Genomic DNA, 26821 nt, shown 5'->3' with positions numbered 1-26821 from the left:
ACACACTAGGAAACCCTCCTAACTGCAATGTCAAGACAAGGACAGTATAAGCCTCAGTGTCTTCCGCCGGATTCTGAGTCTGTAAAACCCAACTTCCGAACCACTGGCTCACGTGTCTGGTGAGGGCTGGGTCTCCGTGGCCCTCGGTTCCCTCAGAAAGAAACCTCATTAGATGCCACGTTCTGGCACACGGGCTGCCATGCGTCCTTCCTCGGTTTTGCTGATTCACGGCCACGGGAGACAGCATCAGTGCGACGTCATTTTCCACCCCTTTATACCCTTCGAAGACGGAACACTGCGCCCCCTGATGGATCTGGCCAAGACGTCCTTCCCTTCATTCCGGGGGCCACCTTTTTCATTCCTACTTGATTCAGTCAACAGCTTTGGGTTCTGAACGTTTCCGCGCGACCCGCCTGCAGTCAGGCCGGCAACCGCGGGGCGGCGCCGGCGGGCGGGTCCGGCGCGGGGGCGGCGGCCCGGGGGGGCGCGGGGGCGGCGGCCCGAGGGGCCCGGGGGCGCGGGGCTGCACGCGCACCGCCCTCGCTGCACGAGGCGGCCTCTGCAGCGCCGCGCTCGGGGGCAAAGCTGGAACCCTACGCCGTGTCCTCAAAAAGATTACCTCTGAGGGAAACAGGTTTCAGAACGTTCCGAACTTGCAGTAGTAAAAGCTGTTCAGAACACTTGCGTCCAAGGTGATTTCCTCAGAGTGCCTCCAACGCGGATGCCCTGAAGGAATTAAAAAAAAAAAAAAAATGACGCTCGTGGAGGTGGGGACCAGACCCGGCCAGAGCCCCTCACCGAACAGCTTGTTTGCTCACCATCAGTGTGGAATTACAGAAAGCGGCTCCCGCACCACGAATACTCACTGAAAGCTAAAGCTGATCTGTTCTCTTCCTCCTCCTTCCAAGGTAAAGCATGTTAAATTCCTCATCGCTATTAGTAAACGTTCCTAAAAGAAAAAGTTGCAAGGACATGAATGTATTCCGTTTCATGAGTATTTTCTTACTTACCATGACATCTTCACACTCTGACCAGCTCTTACAAACGCTCAAACAAAATTCTGCATCTCAAATCCCACCAAAGAGGAGAAAACAATACTCTTAAGACACGCTTGGCGGCCTTCAACATGTCCTGGCTGACTCAGCGGTTTCTCTGTACTCCAACACACGTGAGGGTTTTAAGTCCTGATGGCCCAGGGACGTTTCCCTGTCACACTTCAGACACATCCATCAGCACGTACGGACACCGCAGCGGCGCTCAGGAAAATCTCATTCTGAAAAATAAACCTCTCTTCTCAGAATGGAGAGTCGACAGGACTGGGATGCGAGTCACTAACCCTAAACGACCATCGCTTCCATGTGATAATTTCCTCACAAGCCGCATGTTTTAAACTGTAACACTGTGATTGGAATGTACTTACACGTTTTCCATTGGACTTAAGAATTTGAGAATAAGTGAGTCTTCGGAACAAGAAAGTTAATTCAAAAACCCAGCTTGGTGAAATTGCGAAAAAAGTATATTTGCACTCTGATTCAAATTGTAGTATTTTTTTATTGATATTTAAAAATGGCCACCAATACTTTCTGAGCCTGAGCAGCTCATATAATAAAAATGAAATGGGGGAGGAGGGGCTTTGTCTTCCTTTTGTTGTCCTCTTGGCTCAAACCTCTTATAAAAATACACATTCCTTTCCCCATCGGATGTTAGCTTTGCCTCAGAGAAAATCAGGACCATCCTGTTCCGTCCACCGGAGAGCAGCGCGCTGGCTTCTGGACCACGCGCCTGTCTGCCCTCACGGGTGAAACTCTCCATCAGAGTCTCGTGCCTTTTCGCTTCTGAGTTCCAGTGACATCCATCTCCTCCTCTGTGGTATCAGACATGCTCTAGAATGTCCTGTCTTCAAACAGAAAATAAAAACCCCCTTTCTCCCCAAATCCAGCGTTTGTTCTCACCCCCTGCCTTTGTTCCCTTCACCGCGAAGTTCCTGAGAGAGTTGTCCACAGTCCCTGTCTCCACCTCTTTCCTCCCGTCCTCCTCACTCAGCTCCCACCACTCCCTTGAGATTACTCCAGTCTACACCCCAGGGGGCCACTTTTGTCCTGTGCAACAAAATACCCCAAAACTCAGTGGCTTAAAACAACAATGTAATATGATCTCCCAGCTCCGTGGGTCATCTGGGCTCCCCGGGGAGGCTCTCCTGTGAGGTCCCTCCTTAAGTTGACGTTTCAGCTACAACCACCTGGAGGCTCCACGGGGCTGGATGACCAAGATGGTTCACTCACCAAGTCAGCAGCTGAGCGGTGCTGGCTGTTGTCTAGAAGGTCAGTTGGGACTGTCCATCAGAGTGCCTACACGTGGCCTCTGCAGGGGACTGTCTTCTCGTCATGACAGTTGGCTCCCAAGAGGGGCTTCCCAAGCTGTAAGGCTGCTTCTGACCTGGCCTCAGAAGTCCCAATCTCATTCCCCTCCATTCTGGGGTTAAGGTGAGCCAGTAAGGCCAGCCCTGATTCCGGGGAGGGAAATGAACTCCGCCTACTGGCACCCGGAGAAGCATGCACACCCGGGAAGGGGCAAGCGGATGGTGGCCATTTTTGACGTGATCTACCATTGTGGTTGGTTCATAGTTCTTACTTCTCTTGACTTCACAGCAGCAAAGGCGTGGTAACTGGGCTCTCCTTCTTGAAACACTTTTTTCTTGTGCCTTCCTTGATGCTCCACTTGCACTTCCCACCTCCCTGCTTGGTCCCTCTGCCCGCTTCTAGCTGGGGCAAATTACTCAGCCTCCCCACCCTGCGTAAGCCCCCCAGCCTCATTTCTCTCTCTCCTCTGCAGAGACTCAATATCTTGAGTTTGATTTTAAATTTTCCCATGCATGCACTTTTCTAAAGTAAGAATTTATAAAATTATAAATAAAATATAGTTCTGTTTCATATTTTTCACATTTTAAGTACATGGGATACTCTGCACACTTCTGTAACTGACCGTTTTGCCCACCATCACCTTTGATAGTTATCTGTGTTAATTCTTTGAGCTATAGTTTATTTATTTTCATGAAAGTATATCTATAGGTTATTGGGCTTTTTAAATTTTACTAAATATTATCAAATTGCTCAGACAGTACTACTGCTGTCTACTAATTTATACCGCCACCAGCAGCACGAGTTTCTTTGGCCTTACAATGTCAGTCATGTCTGCCCATCTGGTGGGTAAGAAATAGTACTCACTGCAGGTTCAGCTGGCATTTATTTGCCTGAAAACTGGGGAGGCTGAGCACCTTGTACTACATTTATTGGCCACTCTGGCCCCCTCTTCTTGGCTTCCCCATTTATATCTCCTGCCTATTTCCTCCTGGGTTGTTTGTCTTTCTCATCTTGATTTTTAGGAATTCATTGCATTTTCTTAATACTAAAGCTCTGTCAATTTGTGCAATGCAGATATTTTTCCCAGTTTTCAGTTAGTCTTTTAACTTTACCAGTGGTGCCTCTTGATGAACTAAAATTTTAATTTTTAATTTACTTCAATATATCAATTATGATTTGTGCTTTTTGTGTTTGTTGTTTTTTCCCCAGAAAAATCACTCCTTGCCCTGATACTATAAAATGTTTCTCATGTTCCCCAAAACTTTCAAAATACGGTTCTTCAAATAAAATTCTGATCTACCTCAAGCTGAGCATGTGTGTAAGTGTGTGTGTGTGGCGGTGTGAGATGGCTTTTACTTACTTCCACATCCATGAATGTGGTTTACCTTTCATCAACTCTTAAGATAAAGTAGATATTATCAGAGTTGACAGATGAGGAAAATTAAAACCAGGAAATGGATCTGACTGGCCCGAGGACACACAGCTTGTCAGTGACCAAGAAAATGGAAGTGAGCATCCTGTCTAAATGACCTCCAGGCACACTGAGTTCATCAGCATTTAAATCTGGAATCTTATCTTTACCCGTCCCTCCAACTCCCTGCCTGCACCACTCCCAGATCAGAGAAGTCCCCGCTCAGGGGACAGCTGTGTCCCCTAGCCTGGTGCTGCAGCGTCAAACCGCAGAGCTGGGTGAACACTGGTTTTTCCAAAAGCTGCCTGGGTATCCTCCCTTGCCCCCTCCAGAGATAAGAATATCATCAGTGTGGGTGAGGCCAGGTAGTGATAATTCCTGAAGCACCCAGAGGACTTTATCAGGGCTGTGAACCACAGGAGCAGCCCCACCACCCCCAGGATCCCCCAGCCCCTCGCGTGGTGATGCCAGGATCTGTGGGGAGGTTCCCCTGGGGGAGTGATATTGTCATCTAGTGGCCAGAGGTAAGGGATGCTGCAAACAACCTACAGTGTACAGAATGCACCTCCCCCCATAACCAAGAATTATGTGGCCCCAAACGTCAACAGCTGGGGCTGAGAACTTGGGACCTGGAGTCCATCACTTCCACCCTGTCTGCTCACAGTATATTCCCCGCCGCAGACTCCCACCAGCACCGTGAACCTTGCTCCGGAAGTGAGTCTCCGGCTCCTTCCCAGACCCACTGGTCAGAATCGAGGACAGGATCCCCCTCAAAGTCTGAGAAGCCTTGCACTGGACCGCTCCCCGCTCCTCCCCCTGCAAATGCAATCAGACAACGAATCCCATCAAAGCATCTCTTAATTATCTCTGAAATTGTCCTTCCTTCTAGACCAAGGGTCACTCTCTCAACCCAGGACTTCATACTTGTCATCTCACCTATTGTGATAACCTTCCAACCTGGCCGCCTTCCTCTAGCCAAACAGAGATCTGTACCCTTTGCAAGAGTTAAGAAACATTGTGAGATGGAAGGAAAGAGCTGGACCTTCCCAGGGGAGCGTGCGCGCGCAAACACACACACACACACGTACATACAGATACACACACGCACGTACACACACGCACGTGCACACATGCACACACACACACGCTCCTACCACGTTGCATCAGTTCCCTGCAGGGTTCCCTGCAGCCCTCCTGGGACACCTCCAGTGAGAACCCCCACCTCATCGCTGAGCAGAGAGCTTGCTCTAACTGGCAGCTGGGATGATTTGAATCCCCTCCTCAAAGTCCCAGCTCTCAGCCCTGCCTGTTCCTGCTGACCCAAGTCTCAGCAGTCACCTCGTGTGCCCGTGAGCGCCCCGGTGCTTCCAGAGTCCACAGATGCTGCCACCCTGCCTGACATTCCTTCCTTCCATCCCGGGTGCCTTGCTCAACCCTCTCCGTCCAGACTCAGCTCAAGGCTCGCTTTCCCTGCAACTCACCCCCATCCGCACCTCCACTCTGAGTTAGACTGTCTTTGTAGTCCCTCGGTTCCCAGAGCACCCATCCTCCATAGCCCTTCCTAGAGTGCATTACGTTGTGGTTTTCTCTCTGTTTTTCTTTGGTATGAATCTCCCATCACATCCAGGTCAGCCAGGGTATCCGTCATTCTCTGCAACCTCCGTGCTGGGCACAAAACGGGGCCCAACCTAGGTTGCTAGTAAGTTTAAAGGAAAAATAGAATTAGCGTTCTTTTCACTCCATCGTGTACTGCTTTCAAGTTATGCTTTGGTGACTTAGCATTTTTCGCTATAGTCAGAGTGTAATGCCGTGTTTCTTAACCAGGCTGATGAGCATCTGGGCATTCAGGACATTACTCCTTACAGCTATGTTTTATATTCCGAGGGCTTGAAAGGTATGATCGAGATAAACTAGCAACTGCCTGGGTATCTCCTGGGTTCTGTGGAAACGCACCCCCAGATCCACATTCCTGTAATACTGCTTCTTGAGACCCAGTTCTGATTTCCCCGAGATCTTCCTTTGGGGTGCAGACCCCTCCTCAGCGGATGGCGGGAGGTGAGAGTTTAGAAACATTTTTCCAAGTTTGAGTGTCCAAGTGCAAAAACTCATCAAGGGCAGAAGAAACAGAACTTGAATTAGGATTAAAAAAAAGAAAGATTTGGGCACCAGAAATTTCACACTGAAAACATTCTGACCGCCCTGTGGAGATGAGGAGCTGGAGCACTCCGTTTACGTTAATGCGCTGAGAACCTCACTGATCTCAGCTTCCAGGTGACATTAGAATTTTCACACTCCCATCCTCCTCTAGAGAAATGTGGGGACCTGGCTTAGTGAGAATCGAGCAGACACGTTACAGGAAGGGTTCCACAAACAGAAATCTTTGAAATACTCCACGGCTGTGTTGTTCTGTATCTCCTACCCCTTTACCATTACAATAACTTACTTCTCTCGGCCCTCTAAAACAAACAAACAGAAGTGTCCGTTTGCTTTTAAAATATCACCTCGTTTTCACTTTGATTTACTGCCCTTTGGCGAGCAGCCCACTGGTTCCCAGCCAAGTCATCAGACTCCTCTGGGCTGCCTTTCAGGGAGGGACCCCAAATTGCAGCTCAGGAAGCCTGCTCGGGGCCAGGTTCCTACCAAGTGCCCTCTACGTGTCAGCTGCCATCTGCTCAGCCTTCTCTCCGTGGACAGGGCAGGTCCTCGGGGATGCTCGCTCCCCTTCCCCTCCGGCAAAGAGAACAGGGCAGGAAGAAAGAAACGTCCTTCTCAGGGACCAATTTAGAGGAAACTGCCTCCCTGTATTTGAAAGGGATGACAAGGGCTTATCCCAGGAAAACAGCAACTCACAAAACAAAACAAAACAACCCTCTTCTCCACCAAGGCTCCTAGATCCTCAGTCCTGGAATCGCTTCCCCGCCGTCTACGTGAGCTCGGGCTGCGCGGTGCGTCCGTCACTCCAGCCAGCTAAGATCACAGAGGACAGAGGCCGGCAGATCCTGTAAATAAGCTTTTGGATCGTGCATCAAGGGCGCATGTTGCCAGAGTTTGGGGGTTGGTGTTATCTGGTTTGAGATCAGCCCTGCTACGTACCGGCTCCATCTTGAACACGTTCCAGAACGTGGTCTATTCCCCTCCTGGAAAACGGGAAAGGAGATAAAAATAAAACCTCGCCCACCAGCCTCATTTAAGGAGAAGTTTTGCCTGAATCTTCAGAGCGTGGACTTAAAATCCCCAATCCTCTTTGTTAGATGAGGAGAATTTTTAAGAGGTGACAGTTTTTCTTGGCACTGAGACAAGCTCTCTGACAGGAAACTGCTCTGAATGGAGATTTTCCCAGCGAGAAACCAACCTATGGAATAGTAGGAAGAAATATGTTTCTCCCTTTGGAGCCTATACCTTTGAATAAACATTCCTCAACAGTTTGAAGAAATAGGAAAATATATTTATTTCTATAATGAAGCTTATTCTGTTAAAGATTATCACGTGGGGGAAAAAATCAGGTAGTTTTGGGATGTCTGTCCAACTGCACTTCAAATCCTGACGGTGCAAAATCTCATGCACCCACACAAACGTGTGTATCTGGAAGTACATGTATTAGAAGAGACCGATGTGTTTCCCTTCCCTAAGCACCAACCCTGAAATGCTTTATCAGTTAACATAGGGGATACGCTGCCTCTTCACCTGGTTGATAAGCCAGTGCATCGCCACGAAAGAATACGTGGGGTACAAGTCGATTGTGATCAGTAAAGCACCAATACCACACTTTGCAAATGCAAAATGCTTTGCATCCAAGGGGCCGTTCACAGCTCAGACTCTGAAGTCACTTCTCTTCCATTAAACAGCTTCCTGTTTTGTTCTATAGGATCATTTACCACGCTGGACTCGGCACTATTTTTGTTCTGCTTTTTTTTTTTTTTTTTTTTTTACCAACAGAATCATTGCACCTGAACAAGAAGCTGATATTTTTTTTTAATTTGGGTTTCTCACAGAATCAGTGACATAAGAGGATTAATTGTTTGTTTTCAGTCCTGACTTTTTCTCCTCCTAGGTCTATTTTTGAAACAAATTTTATTTTGGGATGTCCTGGCTGGGATGATACTAAATTGGAAAGCCTGGTGCGAATTTTATTGACCTCCACTTCCTATTCTAAAGGATGTTCCCCACTAATCTGTCATCTCCAGGGCAGACAAAGGTTAGAGGCGAGGGAAGCCACCCCAGATGGTGCTCTCAGGAAGCGCAGGACCAGACTCTTCATGTTGTGTTGGTTTGTTTTCAAATCAGTGGTCAACAAGAAAGAGGAAACAACATTTGGGTGTCTTCTTACTCCGAGCTGAGCTCAACTCAGTGTTAACGGCACTATGCACGGCAAACACAGCATCTAAGAATAGGTCCTTGTTTTAACTGTTGATTGGCTGTAAGAGGATGACTGAATGGAATGATGGGTGGGTGGATGGATGGATACCTGAGTGAATGAATAAATGAATGAATGAAAGAATGAATGAATATTATCCATGGGTTTTTATTTAAACAATGCAGAAAAATTCAAAAAGATCAAAGTTATCACTTAGAAAACGATAATGAACTAGAAAGTGAATATCCCTCCTCCTTTGCTTTTCAAAACAAAAGTTAACAGTTTTGTCCATATTCTTCCCTTTTTGTCATATTTTATATTATTTATCTATTTATGTATATTATTTATAAATCATCTATCTATATCATTAATATTTTCAATTAATTTTAATTCTTCCCCCAATTAGAGTCTTATTGGCCACAGTGATCATCTCTTTTTCCCACTTGCCTATCAACGGCTTCTGTTCAGAGCAGTGTGAAGACCTACCCTACTCTCTTTTAGTGACTGCGTGATGTTCTGCGATGCAGGTGCACCACATACAGTTCAGTCAGACTCCAACTGAAAATCAAATCATTTTCAGGTTTCACGCCATTAGCAACAGTACTGCAATGTACTTCCCTGTACATACGTGACTGACCATCTGTATTTTTTAATTTTTAATTTCCTTTGCTATCTTCTCTAATTGGTTTGTTGTTTTCTCTTTATGGAAACTGCACATTAGGAATTTTAACGCTTTGCCATTTGTCTGGGTGGCAAATACCTTCTCTCAGTCTGTCACTTGCCTTTGAAGTTTGTTCTCAGCATCTTTCACTGCTTAATGCCTTAAAACTATTTTGTCATCAAATGTATTTTTCCTTTCATTGTTGTCTTCTTTTCTAAACAATCATAAGAAATGTTCCCCCCACCCTGAGGTTATAAAAATGTGCATCTGTATCTGACTATAGCACTTTTCTGATGGAGACATTAATACTGACTGAGCTTCCAGGAACCCCACCATGTTTAGAGTCAGGTTATAAGTCTATGAGCAGTTCTAGACAACAGGATGTAGGCAGGAGCGGCTCACACAGTGCTTGTCATTTCTACCCGTGGCCACGAGTACCCCTGTCGGACCTCCCAGCTCTCTCTCTTCCTTCAGTAGCACAGCTCGAAACCACTTATTCCAGCCTCAGTAACTGAATCATCACCTGGAAGGGGTGCCCTGGAGGGTTCCAAACTCACTTCCGATTTTGCACAGTCAAGATGCCTTCCTACGTTAAGCCACCATGATCCTAAGACATGTTGAGCAGGTGGTCCTAAGTCTAAACACAGTTACCTTAACATGCTTACCAAACATAGTTACCTTAACAATACAGCAGTTTTTCTTCTACATTTAGAGGCTTAATTCACCTTCAGTTTTTATAAGTGTGCAGGTTGGGAGTAACCTTATTTTCTTCAAAATGCCTTCATTATCACGGTGTTAAACCCACATACACATGTGTCACTGATACCTGTCTCCGTCCCAGTACCCAACTATTTTGATTTAAATAATTATATATTTTAATATGTTAGCAAATTCCTCCTCGTGATTCTTCTTTTTCAAACTCTTGCTATAGCCTTCCAAATAAATTTTAAAATCAACTTGTTTGTTTTCAAAAACAATTCTCTGGGACACTAATCAGATCTGCATTACGGCCGTGCACGGATCTGAGCAGAAGCGGCAACGGTATGCCACTGCTCTTGCCGTGAGGGATTACAGTATGTCTCTTGTTTATTTTAGTCCTATTTTATTTCGTTTAATAAAAATATATGATTCTCTTATTAAACAGTTCTTAGGTATTTTCCAGACTAATTTTGATAGTATCTTGAATATGACTTTTCTCATTTCAGCTTCTAATTGTTCAATGCTAATAAAAAGGAAAGTAATATTTATTTTTTATTTTGTCTTCTATATAGTCACCTTGTCAATTCTCTTATTTAACAATTTCTGTTGAATTTATTGGATTTTTAAGAATATTGTCATGTCTTTGCAACTGATAACTGTGTTTCTTTCTTTCCAAGGTAATTTTCTTTGGTCCCTCTTTTTCTTAAACCTTTTTCAAAAAAAGGAATTAGAATTGGCTCATAAATTTAACTATTTGCTTTTTTTGGTCATCTATTGGTATAATTGTGATTTCCCCCCCTTAAATTTTTAACATGATGAATAAAGGTAATACATTTTCTAATGATGAACCATCTTACGTTTTCCATAAACCCCACCTAGCTGTGCAGTATTTAAATAGTCATATTTTAACTGGAATAGTATAAAAATGTATCTCTTAGCAACTAGAAACCACCTATAAGTCAGGAATTGAGAAATGGTGTAATTAATGGGATAGCAACATTGTGAAATATTATATGACCCCTACAAAAAGGTATTCATTGTAAAAAATAAGAGGCATATCTAATTCTGAGTCAAAATTTTTAAACATTTCATTAGATGTTATGTTCTGTGTGACCTAAGAGCCCAACAAAAACAAGATCAATTTTCTTCTCTCAAATATAAATTATAATGCTGATCATACTGAACAACGCCATTTCCCAACAGTCATGTTATAACCCATCGTATGATTTGGAAGAATGATTCTGCTTTTATATTAGAAAAAAAGGTGGTTGTCAACTGTTACAATTTCTTAAACAAATATTATACAAAAGCTTACAAAATCTATAAAATATCATATGACAGGAAGATAAACTACATATTTCCTTGAGTTGTTTGATCAGTGCTTTTACATGTTACATGTTTACAGCGCCACCTAAACTTTCAACTATGTACTAGCATCTTTTTATTCTTCACATCATCATAATTATGTGCTTACAGTAGGCACTCACTAAATATGTTCCAGTTCATTAAAGCCATCCTTGCTCTCTAAGAATTTAAATTCATTCTTAAAAACTGTCAACTATTTATTACTATATTCATTTTCTATTTTAAAGTGTATCAAAAAACTGAAAATAGAACTACATATGACCCAGCAATTCCACTCCTGGGTACATATCTGAAAAAAAACAAAAGCGCCAATTCGAAAAGATATGTGCACTCCAATGTTTATAGCAGCATTGTTTATAATTGCCAAGATAGAGAAACAACCTAAGTGCCCAACAACAGATGAATGGGTAAAGAAGATGTGGTATAGATATACAATGGAATACTACTCAGCCATTAAAAAGGACAAAATTTTGTCATTTGCAACAACATGGGTGGACTTGGAGGGCATTATGCTAAGTGAAATAAGTCAAACAAGACAAATACTGTATGATATCACTTACATGTGAAACCTAAAAAATACAACAAGTTAGTAAATATAACAAAAAAGAAGGAAACCCACAGTTGTAGAGAACAAACTAGTGGTTACCAGTCGGGAGTATTTATCTCTTTTTTTCTTTCTTTCTTTTTTCTTTCTTTTTTTTTTTTTTTTAAAGTTGAAGTATAGTTGCTGCACAATATCATATGCATTACAGATGTATAGTATAATGACTCACAGGCTTTAAAGGTTACACTCCATTTATACTTGTTTAAAATATTGGCTATGTCCCCCGTGTTGTACAATATATCCTTGTAACTTGTTTATACATGGTAATTTTTTTTAGATTTCTGCAAATTCTTTTCTTTTTTGCATTTAAATTTTTTTTTTTGGTTTTTGGTTTTTTTAGGGGGAAGTAATTAGGTTTTTAGTTACTCATTTATTTACTCATTTATTTACATGGAGGTACTGGGGATTGAACCCAGGACCTTGTGTATGCTAAGCATGTGCTCTACCACTGAGCTATGGCTTTGCTTCCCCACCCCAATGTTATTTTTTATTGAAGTGTAGTTGATTTACAATGTTAGTTTCAGGTGTACAGCAAAGCAATTCAGTTATACACATATATATATATACAGATTCTTTTCCATTATAGCTTATTACAAGAAATCATAGTTTCCTGTGCTATATAGTAAGCCCTTGTTGTTTATCTATTTTATACATAGTAACGTGTATCTGTTAGTCCCAAACTCCTAATTTATCCCTCCCTCCTTGCCCTTACACATAGTAGTTACTGGCTCTTAATCCTCTACCCCTCCACTGCCCCTCCCCCTCCCCCCCTCTTCTCCTCAAGTTCAACACCAGGCAAACTCTGCTGCTCATAACAGGATGTTCCTTCCCCAGCTGTTCCCCTGGCCTCCCTCTTCACTTCCTCCCTGTAAGAGAGAGGTCTCTCCAAAGAGCCCATACAAAACCGCCCTCATCCCCTTCTTCTTGCCTGGTGTGTACAAAACAATGCCTTAATCACGGGAATCATTAACAAGTATTTGTTGAAGGAAACAAATGAAGGGAATCAGAGAGTCTAACGCGTATGTTCTCAAGGATACTGTACTAGTCTCTAAGGAAACTGCCTTAACCAAGTGCTGGAGGGGGACCACGAGGTCTGACAGATGTGACGTGAGCGGGTCTCATCTTTCATCTGGCTGGGGTTCAGACCCTGAGGGCGGCTACTCTCAGGGAAAGCCCCACTCGAGCCCCGAGCCGGTCCAGGCTTGGGCAGGAAGACTTGCAGAGACCTCAGGGTCACACGCAAGTGGCGTTTAGAAGACCCTTCCTCCTAAAAGACATTGCCACTGGACATAGAATCCTGGGCTAGCAGTTTTTTTTTTTTCTGCTCTTGAAAATGTCTTTGGCACGACATTCCTTTCAGCCTCCATCGTTTCTCATGAGAAATCCATGTCATTTGGATTGTTTTTCCCCTGTAGGTAATGCAGCGTTTCTCTCTGCCTGCTTTCAAGTGTGTGTCTTTAGTTTTCAGAAGTTTGACTAGGATGTGTCTTGGTACAGAAACATTTCAGTTTGTCTTGTTTCTGGATTTCTCAACTCCTTTAATCTGTAAGTTTATGTCTGTTGCCAGACTTAGGGACTTTTCAGCTATTATTTCTTCGAATATTTTTCAACCTTCCCTGGTTTCTTCTCTCCCTTTTGGAACTTTAATGACATGAATGTTAGATCTGTATTACAGTCTCACATGCCACTGGTTCATCTTTTTTAGCATTCTATTTGCTATTCAGATTAAATAATCTCTATCATGCTGTCTTCAAGTTCATACATCCCTTCACCTGTGTTCCCCATTCTGCTGTTGAGCCCATTCATTAAGTTGGTTGGTTGGCTGGCTGGAGTTTTTTGTTGTTGTTTGGGTAGTGTATTTCACAGTTCCATTTGGCTCTCCTTTGTATCTTCTATTACTTTTCTGAGATTTCTTATTTCTTTACTGAGATTTTCTTTTCTTTTTTTTTCATTTGTTTCAACAGTCTTTATAATTGCTTTTTTTTTAAGCTGAAGTACAGTCAATTACAATGTGTCAATTTCTGGTGAACAGCACAATGTCTTAGTCATGTGTATATATATATACATATATTCATTTTCAGATTTTTTCATGAAAGGTTATGTAATTATTCATTGAAACATATTTATTATGGCTGCTTTAAAATTTTTATTAGATAAATCTAGTATCTGTATCATCTCATTTTTTTGCTGTCATTTGATTGCCTTTTTTTTATTATTCTAGTTGAGATTTTCCTGGTTCTTGCTATGCTGAGTAATGTGCGGCATATTACTGCTTTGGACATTTTGTGCTTTTCTGTTTTGATTCTTTTCTGTTTGTTTTGGAGTTTTTTTGGGGGGGGGCAGTAATTAGATTTATTTATTTGTTAATGGAGGGACTGGGGACTGAACCCAGGACCTCATGCATACCAAGCATGCACTCTACCACTGAGCTATACCCTCCTCCTTGAATTCTTAAAAGATCTTTAAAAACAAATAAGTGCTGATTGAGCCAAAGAAATAAGAAATGTTTTCATTTTTCAATAACCATGCTCTGAAAGCCATTCATATAACTTATCTCATTTGACGTTTGCTGTTGTATATAATCAGGCATTATTCCCAGTTAATTCCAGTCCAACACTGTTTCTAGACACCACACAATTTTCTATTTACATTTCTTGGCTTTCAGATGTAACCATATTTCCCTTTTTAAAACCATCTATCTGAAGAGCAGCCTGTGATATAAGATAAACAAGTGTGACACTGTGGAGAGAACCAAAATGTGCAAACTTCTCCCTCGTTCCTCGGGGTCCATCTCCAACAAACAGGTGCTTCTCCTTTTCTATGTACTCTACGTACACAAGCAGATAAACAGCCTTAAAGTTTTTAATCACAGGGAGGTCTATGACATATGACTTTTCCTACTTCAAAGGACTCTAAGAATAGCACATGCATAGAAATATAGCTCTCCGAGCAGAGTAAACAAACACCGCTCTCTCCTGAGAGGGATCAGATGAATCCGCTCAGGTCAGCTCTCTCCCAGAATTCCATTGTTGTCTCTCTAAGGAAAACCACCGAATCTGGGATTGGGAGCTTTTCTCAAACGTGTTTCCTTTAAAAACACAGGGAAACAGGATTTTTGGCCGCAGGAGGTCAAGGTCAGCAATCTAACAGAATCGGTCCTTTTGAACTTCCTTTCTAAGAAACACAATTATGTTATCTGATGGAAGCTGTTACGTTGGAAGCCTCCGCTGACACTTAGGCAATGGTCAGTTCTGCTCATCTCACAAGGGATGAGGATGATTTCAGGAAGCACACCTACAGGGTCTACAAATCAGTTTAGTGATCCCAAAATGGCAAGTTCCAAGATACTGTGAACAGCTCTGTGTGGATCGGAACAGTGTGTGCCCCACGATGAACTGCACAGAGCCCTGCCCACAAGTGCACTTCTCTGTACGAATGTTATACTTTAATTTGAAAGTTTATATTAAAAAATCAATCAACAAATAATCAATGATTATTTCTGTAATTGATAGTTGTATTTTAACAACAAAAGAAAAAGAAACTTACGAAAAATCAGAATTAAGAATGCACAGAAATGTATATGAAACACTCAGACTAGGCTCCTCCAATATTGTATTGCTTTCAGTGACCCAAATTTATATGGAACCATTTGTGAACACGAGTATTGTTACCAAATAAAATAGAAACACGTGTTTATTAGGATGGTTTTAGTACCACTGTCTTAGACGTGCACAGTAGTTTTTGAGAATTTAAGAAAATTGCCAATAAATTATCTCATTTTAATGCTACAGAACTTTCAGTGCTGTTATCTCCACTGTAAAGGTGGAAAAATTCAGATGAGATTTACCTAAAGGCACCCAGTGAGGGAGCCACAGACCCGACTGTCATCTCACCTTTGCTCCTGCGTATGGGACTGCCTTTTGTTTCTGAAAATAAAGGCAGCTCCTGAAACTCTTCTCTCAGTATGAAGGGCTTAGGCTGCTCTGTGCACGCCATTCCCTCCCTGATCACTTTCTACTGTAGTTTGACCCGCTTTCTCCCTGATACCGAAGGGCCACTGAGCCTTAGCTGAGTTTTAAGTGAGAAACGTAGGAGAAGAAGGCACATCGGGCAGGCGAGGCAGATGCTTCGTCTCACTGGCAGGCTTTCCTCCATCTGAGGGTGATGTTTTCAGCTAACGTCGTCCACTTCCTGCCCAGAAGGAGAATGTTCAAGGGAAACGTCTGAAACACACTTCCTTTGGCTTTAAACTGAATGGTGGAAACTCATAAAATTTTCTCATTCTGCACCAGAAGGTGAGAATTCCTAGATATTGTTGCAATTCTCGGTTAGGAAATAAGAATCATTAAACAACAGAGTAGTTTGTTTACATGAAATATCACAATATTGTTATTCATCCCTTGGTCTTCCCTAGGTTTTATTTAGTTGGTCTATTTCCGTTTAATATAAGGCAGCTCTTAGTTTCTTTTTTAAAACATTCATTTCAGTAAGAATCAATTTGGCGGCTGTCCATCTTTTTTTTAAAAAGTTGTGATGTCCACCGTCAACTTCTGTTTGCAAACTAACGAGATGAGAAGTAACAACTGACTACGGTGCTTCCCTTAACTGAACGTCCAGGAGGCCCAATGAAGAGCCCAGTTTTGCCTTGTGATACGTTAATTAGGGACTAGTTTAAAATGTTTTCTAGAAAGGCACAAAATGTCTATCCAGTGAAGAAGTCAACGGAACCCAAATGTTAAAAGCAGTTAGCATCGTGTTCCAGGGAAGCAGATGCCTGCTGGGCAGGCGACACAGAGCTGTCAATGCAGTGGTCACGCGGACCCCACCCTACAACACTGGAAAGTAAAACATCTCCAGGACTTCACGGTTTCACACCTGTCTCCCGTGCTGGCCCAACGTGCAAGGCATCCACGGGCCTCGCAGAAAGTTTCACTGTCCAGAAAGGCTGTTGGTTCCTCCCCTGCCCTGGACTCACAATCCCCACAGGCAGTGGTAGAAGTTTGCGTCTCAAGGAAATACAGAATTTGCTCAAAGGTATCACTACTCTGGGTAATGTGTAACCTCTGTTACAGCCATGAAAATAGAATTCAAGACTACACCCTCTCCTGGACCAGTGACTGGCCACGGGCATGACTCAATGAAGGTGTGTCCCACTGAGTAAACAGAATTATATCAGTCAGCATTCTACCAGCTTTTTGTTAGAATTTCTGATAATCCTATATTTGGAAATTTTGTCTTAAGACCTTTTGCTTTGAGAAACACCTGTGTTCTCTTAACTCAGAAGGTAGTCTTTATGTGAAAAGAAAACTGATGGCTTGAACTCTAGAATTTTACAACTTGAAGGGACTAAAAAGTTCCTGTTGTCCAGCAGTTCCCAAAAGTGATCCTAAAACCTGCCTAGCTTACCAGGAATCACCCTGAGGGGCTGGTAAAAAAAATCTTAGGTTCCTTCCCGGCCACAGGGGGAAGCCACGTGTGGGTGTCTGAGCCACAGTCCAGACGTGTGAGGAAGGAAGCCTTGAGAATGACTGGAGCCTCCACCACTTCCTACTGTCCTGAATGAGAGGCCAAGAGCAGGACCTGCCTAGCTGGGCTCAGTCCACCCCCAGAACTGTGAAAAGGTAAAAATGATGATAATGATAGTAACAACAACAAGTGATTGCTGTGCACCACTAGAATAAATATATGCACACAGGCACACGCACTCACACATACCTAGACCTGGCTTCACTGAAGGGCTTGGGACTTGGGGTAGAAACAGCAGGAGGGTGGTGTATCTCAAGCATCTGTATTTTTTACAAGATCACTGGGTATTTTGAATAAGCAGCCAAGTCTGGAAACAACTAGAAATCTCCTAATCTCTTGTTCTTAAAACAAGATTACCTGCTTTCTCCCTTCCTATCTCACAGGCAGGGCACTGTTAGATACCAGCAGATGCAACTCCCAGGGTGGCTCCCAGTACCTAGAGGCAAAAGAATCTGAGGGCTGGAGTGAAGCTCAAAGGTCTGCTGATTGACGTGCTCAGGGCTCAGGAGGGGTCACCTCTTTTTTTTTTTTTTTTTAATTCAAGTACAGTCAGTTACAGTGTGTCCATTTCTGGTGTACGAGGGATCACCTCTAACGTGTGAGATGAAGATTCAGAATCGGGAAGGCTGGTGATTTGAACAATGAAACCATGTTGGAAATTTTCTGCAAGGTTCTCTCATTGTTCATAAAACTTGGCAAGCAGCAGCTTTCAGAGTATTTTTTCATTCAAATCCTCTTCTATAACCATCAGCTTCTTTAAAGAGATACCCACAAACAGCTACGTGAAGGTGAGGATGTCTGTGTGCCTGAAAGAGGCCTGACTCCGGCCAAGGGCAGGCAGGGGTGCCCTTCTTGCCACCTGCTTCCTCCCTGGTGGCGAAGCAGGGCTACTGGAGCTACTGGGCAGCAGCAGCAGCAGAACTTTCTCTTTTATCTCCACTTTTGCCTTAAGCAGGCATCTCCATCACTGTATCACCCGAAGGTTTAACTCTGATACTCTTTCCCAAGACACAGAAACCTAAAGGACTTATTCCTCCAATACCTGAGGTCCTAGATGTGGAAAGAGAGAGGTCAGGGCGTCATTTCTAGGAATCAGAGACGGGGCACGTTGGAAACAGCACTTCTCCTCGAAGGCAACGGAGTGCTGAGAGCAGAGAACATCCAAGTCAGAAACCAAGCCTCAATTCCTTCCTTACGAAACTAGAAAAAGAAGAATAACTTAAACCTAAAGTAAGCAGAAGAAAGGATATAATAAAGAACAAAGTGGATACTAATAAAATATAAAAACAGAAAACAATAGGAAAAAAACAATGAGACCAAAAATTGGTTATTTGAGATCAATAAAACTGATAAATCTCAGCCAGACTGATCAGAAAAAGAGACAGAGAAGACAAATTACCAATACCAATGAGATAGGTGTTATCACTACAGATTCTACTGAAAAGATAACAAGGAAATATTACAAACAAGTTTATGCAAATACATTTGACAAGTTAGATGAAATACACAAATTTCTTGAAAGACATAAATTACCAAAGCTTATTCAAGAAGGAATCAATTACCTAAATATCCTAAATATTGTACAGAAGCTGAAAATACAGTTTAAAACCTTCCCACAAAGAAAACTGCATAACCAAACGGCTTCACAGGTGAATTCTACCAAAAAAATTTTAAGAAGGAATAATACAAATTCTAAACAAACTTTTCCAAAGAATTGAAAAAGTAATTTTTTTAACTCAGTCTATGAAGTCATCTTTACCCAGTACGAAAATTAGACATAAGAAAGGAAAACAACAAATGAATATCCCTCACAGACATACATGGAAATGTTCTAAACATAAAATTTAACAAATCAAATTCAACAATATAGTAAATGCACCATACACTGGGACCACGTGGGATTATCCCAGCTATGCAGGGCTATCTCAACATTTAAACATCAATTTATGTAATTCATAATATTATCAAACTAAAAAAGAAAAACTGTACAATCCCCTCAACACATACAAAAAAAAAAAAAGCATTTGATGAAATTCAATATCCATTCCTGATATAAATTCTTGCAAATTAGGGTTACAAGGGAACATTCCTAACCTAATGAAGGACATATACCAAAATCCTACAGCTAACATCATACTTAATGGTGAAAGTCTGAATGCTTTTCCCCTAAGATAAGAAACAAGGCAGGAATGTTTGCTCTCTCTGCTTTCACTCAACAGATTTGAAGTTCTAGCCAGTGCAACAATGCAAGAGAAATAAATAAAAGTCATCCAAATGAGAAAAAAAGAAGTACAATTTCACTTATTCACGGCTAACATGATCTTTGATGTAGAAAATCTAACAGAATTTACAGAAAAGAGAACAAATAAGTGAGTTTAGCAAGATTTCAGGTTGTAAAATCAATATACAAAAATCAGTGTATCCTTACATACTAGCAATGAAAATAAGAAATCTAAAGTTTAAAAGATTATTTACAATAGCATCAAAAATACGAACTACTGAGAGATAAAACTGATAAAAAAAATATGTGAAAGGCCTGTACTGTGCACACTAGAAAACATTGCTTACAGAAATTAAAGAAGACTTAAATCAATTGGGAGAGACATCTTGCTTAGGGCTTGGAAGATTTAATATTGTTAAAGCATCAGTTCTCCCCAAATTGACCCACAAATTCAACGTAATCCCAATTAAAATCCCAGATGACTAGTTTGTAGAAATTCACTAGCTCATTCTAAAATCCATATGGAAGTGCAAAGAACCTAGAGTAGCTAAAACATTTCTGAAAAAGAATAAAGTTTGAAGATTAACACAATCAAATTTCAAGACTTACTATGAAACTACATTAATCAAGACAGCATTGTATTGTGTTACTAGATCAATGGAACAAATAGAGATTCCAGGAATAAACTCACACATATGTAGAAAACTGATTCTTGATTAAAATGTGCAAAGGCAATGCAATGGAGAAAGAAGAGCATTTTCAACTAGTGGTGCTAGAACATTCTGATATCCACATTCCAAAAACTGATCTTTACTTCACATCATATATTAAAAAAAAAAACAACACACAAAATAGATTATACACCTAAGTGTAATAAACTATAAAACTTCTAGAAAAAAATAATAGAGAAAATCTGCATGATCTGTGTCAAAGATTTCTTAGATTCAACACTAAAAGCAGAATCCATTTTAAAAAAAACTGAGGAAGAGGATTCTGGGAAGCTGGCAGAGTAGGAACAATCAAAAATCTGTCTCCCCACTTAGACAACAACTACATAGGCAGAATCTGTCTGATGTAACAGCTTTTGAACTCTGGAGTCTGTTCAGAGCTTGCTACTTCCAGGGGAAGATCTGGACAGTAAAGTTCCAGTTAATTTCAATCAATTTCACTTCTTGGCACAGTAGCAGCTACCCATCCCCCACCCCCACGGCTGACAGCCGTGCATGAGTTCCTGGAGCAGCTTACACACTGCCTATGGGAGCTAGGGTAAAGAGAAGGATTCTTTCTTACAAATACTGGAGCTCTGTGCTCTGATCACAGAATGCTCCCTCTGATCACAGAGGTACAGACAATGAACAGTGAAACAGGCAACTATGGTTGTTGCACCTCCCCGGATTGTTGCAAGCCCCTCCCTCCTGTTGAAGTGACGTCCAGGAGATTTAATGTGCCAGTGCCCCTTCCCCATCTTCATTTTTTGCTCTTTCCTTTTGGGAGCCAGACATGAATGACTAGAACATTCAAAATCATCTATGTGTACACGGAAAATTAGAAAGTGACCACGCATGCCCAGGGAAGGGCTCAGAAAAGACCTGAGAAGACATTCAGTTTACACCTCAGGCTGATCCCCGGCACTGAGACAGCCTACAACAATAAAACAGCAACAACAACAAAGTAATAATTACTTTTTTAAAAAGCAAGCCCTGGGGAATAGGGAAGAATCTGATTTCCAGAGCCACCACATTATTCAAATGTCTCATGCTCAACAAAAATCACAAGGCATACAAAGACCAGGAAATTATGACCCAGTCAAAGGAAAAAAATTAATAAATCAACAGAAACTCCCTGAAAAAGGCCTAATGACAGATATACTAAACAAAAACTATAAAACAATTGCCTTAAAGATGCTCAAAAAACAAAGGAAGATGTGGAAATAGTCAAGAAAATGATGTGTGAATAAAATGGAAATATCAATAAAGAGATATAAAACCTGAACAATAACAAAATTTTGCATCTGAAAAATGTAATAAGGGAAATGAAAAAAATCAGATGGATTCAAAGGCAGATTTGAGCAAGCAAAAGAAAAAAATCAGTGAACTTAAAGATAGATAGAAAAATGGAAATTATCAAAGTTGAGGAACAGAAAGGAAAAAAATTAAAGAAGAGTGAACAGAACCATAGGGACCTACATGGGACACCATCAAGCTGACCAACATATGTATCTTAGGAGTCCAAAAAGGGAGAAAGAGAGAGAAAGGGGGAGAGAATATTTGAAGAAATAATGGTGGAAAACTTCCCAAATTTGTTGAAAGACATGAATATAAACATCCAAGCCGCTCAGCTCTGAACAAGGTAAACTCAAAGAGAGCCACACTGAGACACATTATAATCAAACTTCTAAAAGCCAAAACAAAGAAAGAATCTTGAAAGCAGAAAGAGAGAAGCAAACAATTACATACAAGAGATCTTCAGTAAAAGTATGAGTACATTTCTCATCAGAAACTTTGGAGGCCAGAGACAATAGGCTAATAGTCAAAGTGTTAAAATAAAAACTAGGCAGCCAAGATTCCTATATCCACTGAAAATGTTCTTCAGAAGTGAGGGGGAAATTAACACATTCCCAGACAGATAAAAGTTGGGGGAGTTTATGACCCTTAGGCCTGCTCTGCAAAAAATGCTCAAGGGAGTCCTTCAAGGTGAAAAAAAAAAAAAAAGTACACTAGACAGTAACTCAAAACCACATGGAGAAATAAACATGTCAATAAAGGCAAATACATGAGCAATTGTAACAGTGGTTTGTCACTGTGCTTTTTGTTTGTTTCTACATGATTTAAGAGACTAATACATGTAAAGAAAAAATTATTGGTGTAAAAGATAGTATTAGAGTAACTTTTTGGTTTGTAATTTCAAATCTTGTTTTCTATATAATTTAGGAGATTAATGCATTTAAAAGAACTATTAGTTTATGTTTGGGGGCACGTAATATAGAAAGATATAATCTTGTGATATCAAGAACTGAAAGGGGTGGGAACAGAGCTGTAAAGGAGCAGAGTCTGTGTACGGTATTAAAGTTAATCTTGCAATAAACACCAATTAGAGTGTCATAACTTTAAGGTGGTAAATCCTAAAGAGTGAACCACAAAGAAAATAGCTATAGGACACATACAAAAGGAAGTGAGAAAGGAACTTAGACATTTTACTACAAAAAAATAGCTGAGCACAAAAGAAAACAGTAATGCAGGAAATGAGAAACAAAAAAGCTATAGGGCATATATAAAACAAACAGCACAATGACAGAAGTAAGTCACTCTTTATCAGTGATTAATTTAAATGTAAACAGATTAAAGTATCCAATCAAAAGACAGAGATTGGCAGAATGGATAAAAACACAGGGCCCTAGCTGCTGTCTACAAGAGACTTACTTGAGATCAAAAGGTACAAGCAGGTTGAAAGTGAAAGGGTGGCAAAGAAATTCCATGCAAACAGTAACCAAAAGAGGGCAGAAGTGGCCAAACTAAATATCAGGTAAAAGAGACAAAATTTTAGAAGGGTAAAAGAGACAAAAAGAACATTATATGTTAATAAAAATGCTCAATACAGCAAGAAGAGATAGCCATTAAAAACATTTACACCTCCATATGACACAGCAATTCCACCCCTGGGTATATATCTGAAAAGAACAAAAACGCTAATTTTAAAAGACACTCCAATGTTCATAGCAGCATTATTTACAATTTCCAATATATGTAAACAACCTAATTGTCCATCAACAGATAAATGGATAAAGAAGATGTGGTGTATATATACACGATGGAATACTACTCAGCCATTAAAAAAGAATGAAATTTTGACATTTGCAGCAACATGAATGGTTTTGGAAGGTATTATGCTAAGTGAAATAAGTTAGACAGAGAAATACAAATACTGTATGATATCACTTCCATGTGGGATCTAAAAAATACAAGAAACTAGTGACTATAACAAAAAAGAAACAGACTTACAGATAAAGAGAACAAAGTAGTGGTTACCAGTGGGGAGAAGGAAGGGAGGAGGGTGAAGATAGGGACAGGGGATTAATTACAACTATTATGTATAAAATAAGCTACAAGGATGTATTGTACAACGTGGGGAATATAGCCAGTGTTTTATAGTAACTAGAAATGGAGTATACACTTTAAGAACTGCGAATCACTATATTGTACACCTGTAACTTATATAACATTATGCATCAACTATACATCAATTTAAAAATGAAAAAATTACACACGTAATGACAGATCATCAAAATAGATGAGGCAAAAACTGACAGAATGAAGGTAGAAATAGGCAGATCTACAACAACAGGTGGAGACATCAATACCCCACTTACAATGATGGACAGAACAGCCAGACAGAAAATAAGGGAAGAAATAGAAGACTTAACACACCACCTAACTAAACCTGACAGACATAGACAGAACACTCTACCCAAAAACAGCAGCATATACACTTTTCTCAAATCCACAAGGAATATTTTCCAAGATAGACCATACGTGAGACAACAAATTTAGCCTCGACAGACTTAAAAAAAAACAGATATCATACAAAGTACCTTACCTGACCACAGCAGAATCAAGTTAGAAATCATACAAAAGTAAAACTGGAAAATGCACAAAATGTGTAAATTAAACAATATACTTTTAAACAAGCAATGGATCAAAAAAGAAATCACAAGGGAAATTAGAAAATTCCTAGAGACGAATGAAAATGAAAACACAGCATAACAAAACTTATGGGACACAGCAAAAGCAGAGCTAAGGGGAAGACTTAAGCCATGAATGCTTACATGAAAAAAGTAAGAAACATCCCAAATCAACAACCCAGCTTTACAACTTCAGAAACTAGAAAAAGAAGAACAAACTACACCCAAAGCTAGCAGAAGGAAGGAAATAATAAAGATTAGAGCAGAGATAAGTGAAACAGAGAAAAGAAAAACAAGAAAGAGAATCAATAAAACCAAAAGTTGGTTCTTCAAAAAGATCAGCAAAATCAACAAACCTTTAGCTAGACGGACTAAGGAAAAGAGAGAGGAGACTCATAATATTAAAATAAAAAATGAAACTGGAGACATTACTATCGATTCTACAGGAACAAAAAGAACTGTAAGAAAGCACTCTGAACAATAGTACACCAAAAAATTGAATAACCTAGATGAAAGGGACAAAGTCCTAGAAACACAAAACCTGCCAAGACTAAATGACAAAGAAACAGAAAATCTGAACAGTCATGTAACTAGCAAGGAGATCAAATCAGTCGTCACAAATCTTTCCGCACAGAGAAGTCCTAGACCTGACAGCTGATGAATTCTACCATTAAAAGAATTAATGCCAATCTTAAACGTTTACAAAAATTTGAAAAGGATGGAAGACTTCCCAGCTCATTCCATTAGGCCAGCGTAACCTTGATACCAAAGCCAGAAAATGATACTACAAGAAAAGAAGACTACAGACCGATATCCCTTACGAACACTGACAGAAACATCATCAACAAAACACTAGCAGCAGAATTCAGCAGCCCAGGGAAAAGATGACCCATCATGACCGAGCGGGATTTACTTCTAGAGTGCAAGGGCGACTCAGCATATGAAAATCTATCCATGTAATATGCCCCATCAACAAAATTAAGGAAAAGAACTACACGGTCATCTCAATGGAGGCAGAAAAAGCATCTGACAAAGTTCAACACATTTTCATGGTAAAAACACTCAGTAAAATAGGAATAAAAGGAAATTACTTCAACATAATAAAAACCATAACAAGAAACCCAGAGCAAACATTATACTCAAAGCTGAAAGACGGAAACCTTTTCCTCCAAGATCAAGGGCAAGACAAGGGTGCCGGTTTTCACCACTTCTTTTCAACACGGTACTGGACGTTCTAGACAGAACAATTAGGAAAGAAAAAGTAATCAAAGGTATTCAAATAGGAAAGAACAAAGTAAAATGATCTCTGCTTACAAGTGACGTGATCCTATATGTAGAAAACCCTAAAGACGCCACGCTGTCAGAACTAACAAATTCAGCAAAGTAGCAGGATACTAAGCTGACGTGCAAAAATCAGTTGCATTTTGACACACGAACAATGATCCGAAATAAATTCCATCTACAATAGCATCAAAAAGAGTAAAATACTTAGGAATTAACCAAGGAGGTGAGAGATGTGTACAATGAAAACTACAAAATATTGCCTAAAGAAATTAAAGAAGACATAAATAAATGGAAACACATTTATACCCATGCATTGAGAGACTTATTATTAAAATGTCCATACTACTCAAAGCAACCTACAGGTTCAACACAATCCCTATCAAAATCCTAATGATGTTTTTTGCAAAAACACTAAAACCCATCCTAAAATTCATATGGAATTTAAAGGAACCCCAGATCCCAAATAGACAAAACAATATTGGGGGAAAAAAACCTAGAGGATTCACACTTCCTGATTTCAAAACTGACTATAAAGCTGCCGTAATCAAAACACTGTGCTACTGATATAAAGACAGACATACAGACCAACGGAAAAGCATTATCCAGCCTATAAATAAACCCTTGTAAACATGGTTCCATTACTTGTGACAAGGGTGCCAAGACCATTAAATGGGGAAAAGACAGTCTTTTCAGCAAATTCTGCTGCAAAAACTGGATGTCCACATGCAAAAGAATGAAGTAGGACCCTTACCTGACACCACGCACAAAAATTAACTCAAAATAGATCAAGGACCTAAATGTAATAAGATCTCAAATAATAAGCCCCTTAGAAGAAAACATAGGACAAAATCTTCACGGCATTACATCTGGCAATGACTTCTTGGATATGACACCAAAGACACAGGTAACAAAAGAAAAAAAAATAGGGAAATTGGACTTCATGAAAATGTTTCAATTTTGTGCATCAAAAGATAAAATCCAGAGTAAGAAGGCAACACACAGACTGGAAGACAATATCTGCAAGTAAGATATCCAATAAGGGGTTAAAATCTAGAATATACAGAGAACTCCTAAAACTCAACAACAGCAAAAATTCAACACTGAGCAAAGAACTTTAATAGACATTTCCCCCCCAAAAACACACAAAAGATCAAAAAGCACACGAAAAGATGCTCAGCATTACTAATTATTAGAAAATGCAAATAAAACTACAATGAGATACCCTTTACATCCATTAAGATAGCAACTATCAAAAAACAGAAAATAGCAAGTTTGATGAGGATCCTGAGAAACTGGAACCCTTCTGCACTGCGGGCGGGACTGGACTCCAGTGCAGCCACGATGGAAAACAATACGGCAGTTCCTCAAAAAATTAAAACTAGATGTGCCACATGATCCAGCAATTCCACTTCGAGGTATATATCCTATATACGTGAAATCAGGGCCTCAAAGAGATTTTTTGTAGACCTATGTTCCTAGCGGCATTACTCACAATAGCTAAAATGTCGAAGGAACCCAAGTGTTCATCAACCAATAAATGGTTGCATTTCTTTACACTAACGATGTATCAACAGAAAACAAAGTAAAGAAACAATCCCCTTTAAAATAGCACCCCAAGTAATAAAATACCTAGGAATAAATCTAACCAAGGCAGTGAA

The 26821-nt window shown here is 40.5% G+C and overlaps 1 protein-coding gene and 1 non-coding gene across 2 annotated transcripts in view; both read right to left on the bottom strand.

Moving 5' to 3' along the window:
• Nucleotides 1-26821, bottom strand: part of RP1 (RP1 axonemal microtubule associated) — a 240092-nt gene that overhangs the window by 191391 nt on the left and 21880 nt on the right. The window contains exons 2-3 of the mRNA XM_074354881.1: nt 867-949; nt 620-726 (exon numbers count right to left, since the gene is read on the bottom strand). The gene's annotated coding sequence lies outside the window, so the exon portion shown is untranslated. The remainder of the gene's footprint in view (nt 1-619; nt 727-866; nt 950-26821) is intronic.
• Nucleotides 13822-13894, bottom strand: TRNAT-GGU (transfer RNA threonine (anticodon GGU)). The gene has a single exon. It is a non-coding gene; the product is annotated as a tRNA-Thr (tRNA).

The sequence above is a fragment of the Camelus bactrianus genome, chromosome 29 (genome assembly GCF_048773025.1).
Source record: "Camelus bactrianus isolate YW-2024 breed Bactrian camel chromosome 29, ASM4877302v1, whole genome shotgun sequence".
Taxonomy (NCBI): Eukaryota; Metazoa; Chordata; class Mammalia; order Artiodactyla; family Camelidae; genus Camelus; species Camelus bactrianus.
Note: the sequence above shows the minus strand (reverse complement) of the source record. Positions and strands in the feature narration are given on the sequence as shown.